Genomic DNA, 9,303 nt, shown 5'->3' with positions numbered 1-9,303 from the left:
ACTGATGAAACTCAACAAAAATGAAGTGAACATTCCTTTTTAAGATGTGTGGTTTTGGAGTATTTACTAGCTCTGTGGGCTAAATAAGTTTGAGGTGGGTAGGAGGGATAAGATAGACTGTTGAAGAAGATCTTAGAACTCATGTTAGCAATGCTATTGTGTAGGTTTTGTTTTATTTTCCTTTGGTAGGAAGATTTCAGTAGTGGCACAAAAACCAGATGAGATGTCATTATTTTATACAATGAGTCCTCACTTTACAAAACTGATAGTGTTAAAAAACCACATCCACTCCAATAACTTCAGACATCTAATTGACCTTATTAAACATTATATTAATTGAGCTGTGTGCCATTATCAAGGTTCATCCTGTACCCCTCTCGGTTCTTCACAGGCTGGATGAGTGATTAAATGGCATCAGAGAAATTAGTAAAAGGAAAACCAACCAATGTAATGACATGTAACGTATTTATAGAGAACTTGCATGGATGGCATTTGTAGAGAATGGTGTGTTAGCATGGCAGGCTGACCCTAAACCCTGTATTCCCTGGGCCCTTCAAGAAGCTGACTTGCCCTCCCAGGCTAGGTGCAAATCACCATGAGGGGTCAGTCTCCTTCCCTTGATGTCTGGACTCTGTCTGAGCCATAGGTGACAATGCTTTCACTGTACCCTGGTCTAAACTCTGCCCGGCTGTCCTGAGTTAGGAAGTTGTTGGGGAGGGGCAGAGCTGAGTGGCTGTTCTGGGAGTCTACAGGGAGTGAGCGAAGCATGTGGGCTCATTCATTTTCATTGGAGCTGACAGCCCCGCTGGGCCTTTGCCCACCCCTCTGGAGTTGGCACCCCCTACCTGGAGGGGGAGCCCCCAGTCTCTACAGCAGCAGGCGTCTGCCACACATTGTCACCCAGTGGTGGTGGCCGGATTGATAAAAGTCTGCCTCCAGCTGTTGCAGGTCTGGGCTCCAGACTTTGTGACCTTGCCATACCCTGCAGCTCCTGGAGCTGCAGCCCCTCACACCACTAGAAGGCAACTGAACCCTCTCCCCTCCCACTACCATGCCAGTTCTCTGTTTCCCTCTACCCTGATGGTCAGAACAATTTATTGTTTTTCACGTTCCAAAGGTCCTTTTGTTCACATTTGTGGCTATGTGTGGACACATCAGAACCAGCGATAGAGGTTCTGACCTGGTGACAGTTTTTAGACCCCTTGCCCCAGGGAATGGACCAAGAATGTGAGTATTTACCCTGAGTTTTGGAAACTGAAATATCAAGGACAGTGAGAGGAGATTTCATAATGATGATCAGAGAGGAGGTCATCAGCTTACTCTGATTGTAAAGATAAGATTCTTAGAGAGAACATGTTTTGCTAAGAACCTCGAATTAGATGAGACCCCTCCCCAAACTGTATTCTTCTAAATCATAAAAGGGGTGGGGGGCAGATTAGGAAAAGGGCAGAAGTTTAGAACTTGATGCTCTTTTCTTCAATTTGGGAAGGTTGAAGGACTTAGGAAAAAGCACCTTCTTGCTTCCAGTGCTCAACTGAAAAAAAAAAAAAATCTGTGTTAAGTAATAGATCTCCTAAGGCTCACAGAACCTTGACTGCCATACCAAGAGGACACAGGCCTGACCTCTAGGGAGACTGTTGCCACACTATCTGGCAAGCAGAAGGCACTTCCAGAGTTTTACAAAATGGAAGGTTCTCCATAGTCAGAAAGAAGGTGGGACAAAGACATTGGCAAAACAAAAGAAAGATTATTTCAGTCAAAACCATTTTCCCTCAGAGGGTTCCATCAAGCAGATGACCTCACTATACTGACCAGGAAACTCCATATTGGTTAAATCATATGTCTGCTTTGGTCACATTTTACTTAGACTGCAGTTACGTTATGTATTAAGTCTTGCTGAGCCTTGGCATGTTTGAGCTTTTCTTTTCTTTTTTAACAACAGATTCTTGGAAACTGCACCTTTTTATGAAACAACATTTATGTTGTTTGACTGTAGGCTAACTGATATAAATAATAGTTAACTTTCCAAGGCAGATTTCTGGCCATAAAAACAACCAAATTTCTTAACAAATATTCAAAACAATTCTGATAGGACACAATCATTTTTTTTTTTTAAAGATTCATTTATTTGTGCATACAGAACTGGGGTACAGGCCAGAGGCTCAGAGGTGGCGAGAGGCCTCACCAGAGACAGAGTGGGGAGCAGAACAGGCAGATCGACAAAGTACACTGCTGAGGGGAGCAGCGGGCGGGTCAGGAGAGGCCTGCCGCGCCATGTGGTCACCTCCGGGGCAGGCTGGGATCGAACTCATGCGAAAGTGGCTTTAGATTCTCAGTGCAGTGCTTTAACCCGCTGCGCCACCAGGGAGGGCCCACAATCATTTTTTAATTCATTAATTTCTTCATTTTCTACCCCCAATTTTTCCAGTTCAGACTCTTGCTCCAAGGGGAGCATGCTCTGGCAGCTCGATTGGGCTCCCACCTTGGACAGCTGCCCTTTCATCACTGGGCACATAACATGTTCCTCCACACTCACTCTGATGGGACAGCTGAGACAGTGCAGTGAACTTACAGGCACATCTCAGCAGGAGGAAACCAGAGTACCTGGAGGAACCCCACACAGACATGAGAGAATTGTTAGTGGGAAGACCAAGGGATGGATACCCTGGGACCCCCAAACCTTGCACACTCAAAATGGGTTCTTCCTTCTGCTACATAAAGACACAGCATACTCTCAGTGTGTAAGACCTTGAATCCAAAAGAATTTTAATATAATTGGTGTATAGTAGTGAGATGAGAAGAGAAAGAATATAGTTTCCTAAGGAAACACCCAGTTACCCATCTACTTCTGGGTAAATGTTCAGCCAAACAGGGTTGGCCCAAAAGCATCTCACAAGTCTAAGGCTCCTTCTGGCAGGGAACCATAGGAAAGGGGCAGAAGGGACCAGGCAAGTCTGGAAGGAAAGGCTCAAAATAAAAGTACAAGTTAAGATACAGGCCATCGTCAGCTTCCCCATGGGCCTCTCTCGCCCATGTCTCTTTCAAATGTCACCTTCCATGTTGTCAGAGTCCCTGGTAGAAGTCCAAGGCTAAGCTACAACCACAGCTTTTTCTTCACATGCCTCTGTTCCACCTGCCTCCTTCAAGTCTTTCCTGTCCACCCTTAGCCCAAAGTCCTTTTCATATTCTCCTCATTGCTCAGCTGTAACCTTCTTGATGTGGGGCAGGGAACCTGGGACTTCCCCTTTCTATGGGGATGAGCTGTTATAGAACCTGTAAACCACACTGTGGCTCCAGCCTTGGCTAGGAATCCATTTTTTCCCCCCTCAGTCACTGTTAAAACAAAGTGAAGTTGAAAATGAACTTGCTGTATATGATTCTTTACCCTCAGTTCTAGGGTTTCTAGACTGTCGTCGTAATTTGGATATCACCTTGATAGGTAAGTGCTGATTAAGTAATGCAAATGAGTGGAACTGCTTTGCTAATTAGAAGGATTAGGTTGACAGGCATTGGGCCATAAACAAGGTACTAAACAAAGAGAATAAAGAGGAATTAGTTGGAGATTAGGTCAGTGGAGGTGGGAGGTGAGGGAGTAGCTTTTGTGCAGCTGCCTGAGGGGCAATTTAGCTTGAAAGAATTAGGTTGGAAAATGATCTCCCTGGGTTAGCTCAGCAGTATCTACTTAGTGCCAGAGCAGTTTTTTACCAATGGAATTTCCAAGAGAAGCCACACTTCTCTTTTCTGAGGAGGCATACTTCTCCATTTGTGTTCAGAACACTTTCCTTCCTTCTTCAGTTGATTTCTATCAATTATCACTTCTCTTGCATGTTTTTAGCTTTCCCGTCTGCTAACATCTTTCATTTGCATTTAAAATGCCAAGCCCCTTTGCACATTAAACACTAGACGATGTCCACTCAGTTGAGGTCATGCTCTTTCTAGTGGGGCTCTGCCTACCCATCTCCTGCATTTGATGGCTGTGCTTCTTGAGGTGTCTTCCCTTCCTTACCTTCCTTTCAGCCGTCAAATCACAGCAACCAACCATTCAATTGTTTTGTTTTGTGGACACTTTCTCTGAGATGAATAAAGACATCCTTGCATCTAAGCCCAGTGGACCTAAGCTCTGGACAGCCTTTGACTTCTTGAACTGACACCTCCTGAAAATTCCTACCTGAAGGATATTTTGACCATTAAGATTAGAATTGGCCCAATTCTTACTTTAGCAGGTGGGCTGAATCATGGACTGGTGAATCCTGTCCCCATATGCTGTCCAATCAGTTTGGCCCTCTACATTCACTGCATACCATGCTAGACAGAAAGTATTAGGTCCTGACTAGTGATTATCTCACTTTCCTGGAGGGAGAAGGCTGAGAGCCCCGTGCACAGCTGGATGTAGCCTGTCTGCACATGCCCTGTCATAGCACAACCCAGAACAAGCTATGATGTTTCAACTGCACCTGTTGGACTTACCCTTTAAATATCTCTTCCTAACTTCCTTCATGAACCACATTAAGTTCTTTCCAGCACTTGTTCTCTCATGCACAAGCTCCTAATAAAGGCTTGCCAGGCTAAATTACACCTAGTGCTCTCTGGTGAATCCTTTCTCTAGAGGGCAAAGGACCTACTTTTTGGAGTTGTGGCCTGTAACACTTCTAGAAATACTTGACATCTATGACACTGTATTCTGGGATTTTGTGCTCCTATTTCTTTCTCATCTTGACATCCTTTCTTTCTACTCCTTTCTGCTTTCTCCTATATCACCAGTTTTCTCTCTACTGGGTCATTCCCATCAACTTACAGAGTGGCTGTCATTTTCCACATGGCCCTTCCACCATTCCTGTCTTGCCTTTGCAGAACACTCCTTGAACTAGTTGCTTGCACATGCCCTAGCCATCTTTCTCGCTTCTCTCCAGACACCACACCAATCAAATCTTTTTCCCTAATACTTTACCAAAATGGTTCCTATCACATTGCAAACATTTAAAAGATTTACTTTATCTCAAACCTAACTGCTGCTCTTGTTTCAGGACAGGGAAAGGGGCACCACTGAACCCCAAACCTGCCTGCTCTAAGTGGGTTCTGCCATCTGCCGCATCAAGACAAAACATATAAAAGTTTAATGAAAAGGGACTTTAATGCAGTAAACATACAATACAGAACACAAAGAATATAATTTCTAAATCAAACACCTGAAGTTACCCATTCCCTCGTGGGCAACAATCAACCCAAAAGGGATTGGCCCAAAGCAAGGCCTGAAAGCCCACCACTAGACTAAAGCACCTACTGGCTGGGACCCATGGAAAAGGGTCAAAAATGGCCAGAAAAATCTGGGAGGAAAAGAGCAAAATCAAAATCAATATAAACACTGCCATAGTCACCTCTCTACAGGTATCTCACCCACATCTGCCTTGACCAGTCCAGGGTCAAGAAACATGCATGGTTTTTTCCTTACATACTTGCTGCTCCATGTGGCTTCCTCAGGTCTCCTTCTGGCTCTCCATCCTGCTGCCTTCTTTTTTCTCTCAGATTGCTTCTCCTCTCTTGTTTTTCTCTGCTCAGCTTCACCCTCCTTCTGGGTGGGGCAGGGAACCTGGAACTTCTCCCTTTTTTACACTCTTATACCTCAAAACTGTTCTGGCAGTAGTCTTCCATAATTCAGGGATAATGTTGCTGAGAAAAAAGGGCTCTTCTACCAGTGTGCATACATGTAGCCCCCCCCCCTTAGCCCCTAGGATTTGGAAAAGGGAAGGGTGTCCCTGAAAAGTTAGCTCAGCCTGAGATAGGAACCCCAGATCTGCTCCCTAGAAGGCTGAAACAATGGGTTTTCATTACATTTTGTGAAGCAGGGTTTGGGACAACAAGAGTTGAATTTCATTGACTTGGAAATGGGCTAGGAACACAAGAATTTGACTGATGGGAGGTTATTGGTTGAAACAGACAAGGGGATCAGGAATACAGAGTTGGCTGAAGGTCACTGGTGGTGGGGTGCTCTTGTCTGTGTTTGGGCTGGTGGGTAAAATCCTTCCAATGCATGGATACCTTATGGGCAAGGGTGAGACCTAGGTTACTAGGTTTTCTTTATCTAAAGAAACAGAATTACTTGGGAAGAATTATACAGAACAGAAAATCATACATTATCTGATTTAAATGGCTAGGCTGAACAACAACATCAAAATTGAATTAGAATTGACTAGTAACTAAGTTAGTCTTTATCCTTAGTCTTGTTTGACTCCTCTCTGACAACCTACACTCAAAGTCAACGTATATTACTGACTACTATGAACTGAATGTGTGTGTATCCATCCCCAAAGTTCATATGTTGATGTCTTAATTCTCCATTTGGTAGTATTAGGGATGGCACCTTTGGAAGTTAATGAGCCATATATGAGGTCTTAAGATGGAGCCCCATGATGGGATTGGTGTTCTTATAAGGGGATGGAGAGACCAGAGCTCTTTTCTCTATCAAGAGAGGACCCAGCAAGAGGCATTATCTGCAAACTGAGGAGAGTCTCTCACTACTGAATCTTGAACTTCTCAGCCTCAGAAATGTAAGGAATAAATTTCTGTTCTTCAAGCCACCCAATCAATGGTAATTTTGTTACAGCAGCACAAATGGACTTATGTACTCTATCTCCAGTTATATATAGATTCTTCCTCTTCCTCATCTCTTCTGTCACCACCCTCGTGTCACCCCTGACATCTCTCAGCTGTATCAATGTAATAGCCATCTAATGCTCTTTAATCTTTTAATATAATTTCATCAAAATCAGAAGATCCTGTTAAAGTATAATTTGGTGCAAGCCGCTTCTGTGTTCAGCACCCTTTGATGACTTTCATCCAGTCAACTTACTGTGATCACAAGGTCCTCCATGGTTTGCACAACCTGCTCATCCCAGCCAATCTCTATTCTTGTTCATTCTTCTCCATTCACGCCAGCCTCCTTGCTTCCAAGCGCACTCCTGCTTCATGGTCTATGAGCTTCTGATTCTCTTGCTAGAATGCTTTTCTCCTAAATATCTACAAACTTTACTTCTCTCCCTCAGTATTTTGTTGAATTTTGCTGAGTCTCTTCTTGAAGAGATCTTCCTTGACCTTGAGACCTGAAATTTAAGCTTTATTCTCCCAAAATATCTGTATTCCTAGCTTTTAATCCCCCTTGCACTTATTTCTATATGTTGTTCTATTTTTATTTTTTATCTTCCTATTAATTTATCTTGATTATCCTCCATTCCCCTACTGGAATATAAGCCACATGAGGTCAAGGATGTTTTTTAATTCTTTGTTTCCTGGTTGATTTCCAGAGCTGGTATATAATAGGCTCTCTATAACTATAATTTGTTGAATGTATGGATTGAGTTATTTGAATAACTAATTGAGTTATTTGAATATAAATCTCCATAGTTTTGTCATAATTTTTATTTTAAGTGGCTTACCCTTTAAAGTCAGATTCCATATAAGGAAATATTAATGTTATTAATGGAAACTGTATCATTTCTGTAAGTAAAAGGTATGCCTCAGCACATTTGTAATAATATGTAAGTATGTAGTATGTAAGTATTAAATAAAAAGAATTCAACTTCTATATCACCTAAATTCAAATTAGAATCAATGGTACCAAAATGATAAATTTTGGTAACTTTTGAGGTTCTGCCCTAGATGGTTTTCTCTGTACAGTCATGTGTCACTTAATAACATTTTGGTCATTGATAAATCACATATGCTATGGTGGTCCCAACTGACTATATATACCATATACTATATATCATATAGCCTAGGTGTGAAGTAGACTGTTACCATCAGGGTTTGTGTAATTACACTATGACATTTGCACAATGATGAAATCACCAAACAAAACATTTCTCAGAATGTATCCCAGTTGTTAAATGATGCTTGACTGCATACTCTCCATGGGCAGACTCAACAGCAGCAAATAGTCTCAATTTCCATACTGTTCGGGCAACAATTTTCTCACACCAGCTGGGAGTCCTGCAATTTAATTCAATACTGGGCCTAATTACCTGGAGTTAGTGAAGACCCCAAAAGTTAAAAGCAAAGTTGTTGACAATATTGTCCCCACTTCAGATATCAACCACAAATATGAGGGACCACCCACAACTTCTGACTGACTGTGTAAATAGGGGTTTCCATCACCTCTTCATTTGATGATTGACTAGGACAACTCACAGAACTCACTAAAACTAGTATAGTCATGTTTACTCTTTTATTATAAAGGCAATACTTCAGAACAAACCAGAGATATACAGGGCAAGATCTGAGGTGTGAAAAGGGACATAGGACTTCTATGTCCTTTTCCTTGTGGAGTCTAATACATCACCCTCCATGTGCTCACCAATCAGGAAGCATCTCTGAACCTCGGTGCCCAGAGTTTGTATTGAGGACTATTTATGTTGTCACAGTTGACTAAATCATTTATCACATGATTGAGCTCAGTCTTCAGTCCCCCTCCATCATTGGGGATTGGCCTACCCTCTAGTGAGTCATTAAATAACAAATCACTTTTGTCACTTAGGAAATCCCAAGGTCTTGAAGCTTTGTTCCAGGAACTGGGACAAATACCAAATATATTAATTATTATAGCATACACATTTGTTCAGATGAATCATAACTTTATTATCTCAGTTTTCTCACTCTGTAGTAGAGACGCTTAGATCAAACTGCCGCTTGGGATCTCGTTACTTCCAATCCATCAGGTCCAAAAGTAAACTGTCCCCAATCCTCCACCCAATTCAATAAATATACGCTTTTTTTTTTAAAGATTTATTTATTCATACAGAACTGGGGTACAGGCCAGAGGCTCAGGGGCAGTGAGCGGCTTCACCAGAGACAGAGCAGGGAGCAAAACAGGCAGATCGACGAAGTACACTGCTGAGGGGAGCAGCGGGCGGGTCAGGAGAGGTCTGCCGCGCCATGTGGTCACCTCCGGGGCAGGCGGGGATTGAATTCATGTGGAAGCGGCTTTAGCTTCTTAGTGCTGTGCTTTAACCTGCTGCGCCACCAGGGAGGGCCAAATATACTCCTTTTAAAAAATTTTTTTTCTTAGTCAATAACATATTAACATGTACCCAAGTGCCCAAATATGAAACCTGGATTTTATGCTTAACTTTTCTTGCTCATATACTGTGTAATTCTCTTTTAATGCCATGTTCCTCTCTCCCCTTCCCTTTTTACTTATTGTTTAGATCCCAGTATAAAAGATATGGTACCCGGAAAGTCTTTGTTGTAGCCCAAGACTGGCTAGTTACCCACATTTCCATAGCTACCCAATGTGATGACCTCCTCCTTGTT

Source organism: Condylura cristata, unplaced genomic scaffold (genome assembly GCF_000260355.1).
Source record: "Condylura cristata isolate star-nosed mole 26May11 unplaced genomic scaffold, ConCri1.0 scaffold00026, whole genome shotgun sequence".
NCBI classification, from domain to species: domain Eukaryota; kingdom Metazoa; phylum Chordata; class Mammalia; order Eulipotyphla; family Talpidae; genus Condylura; species Condylura cristata.
The sequence above is the reverse complement of the archived record's forward strand: the minus strand, read 5'-3'. Positions refer to the sequence as shown.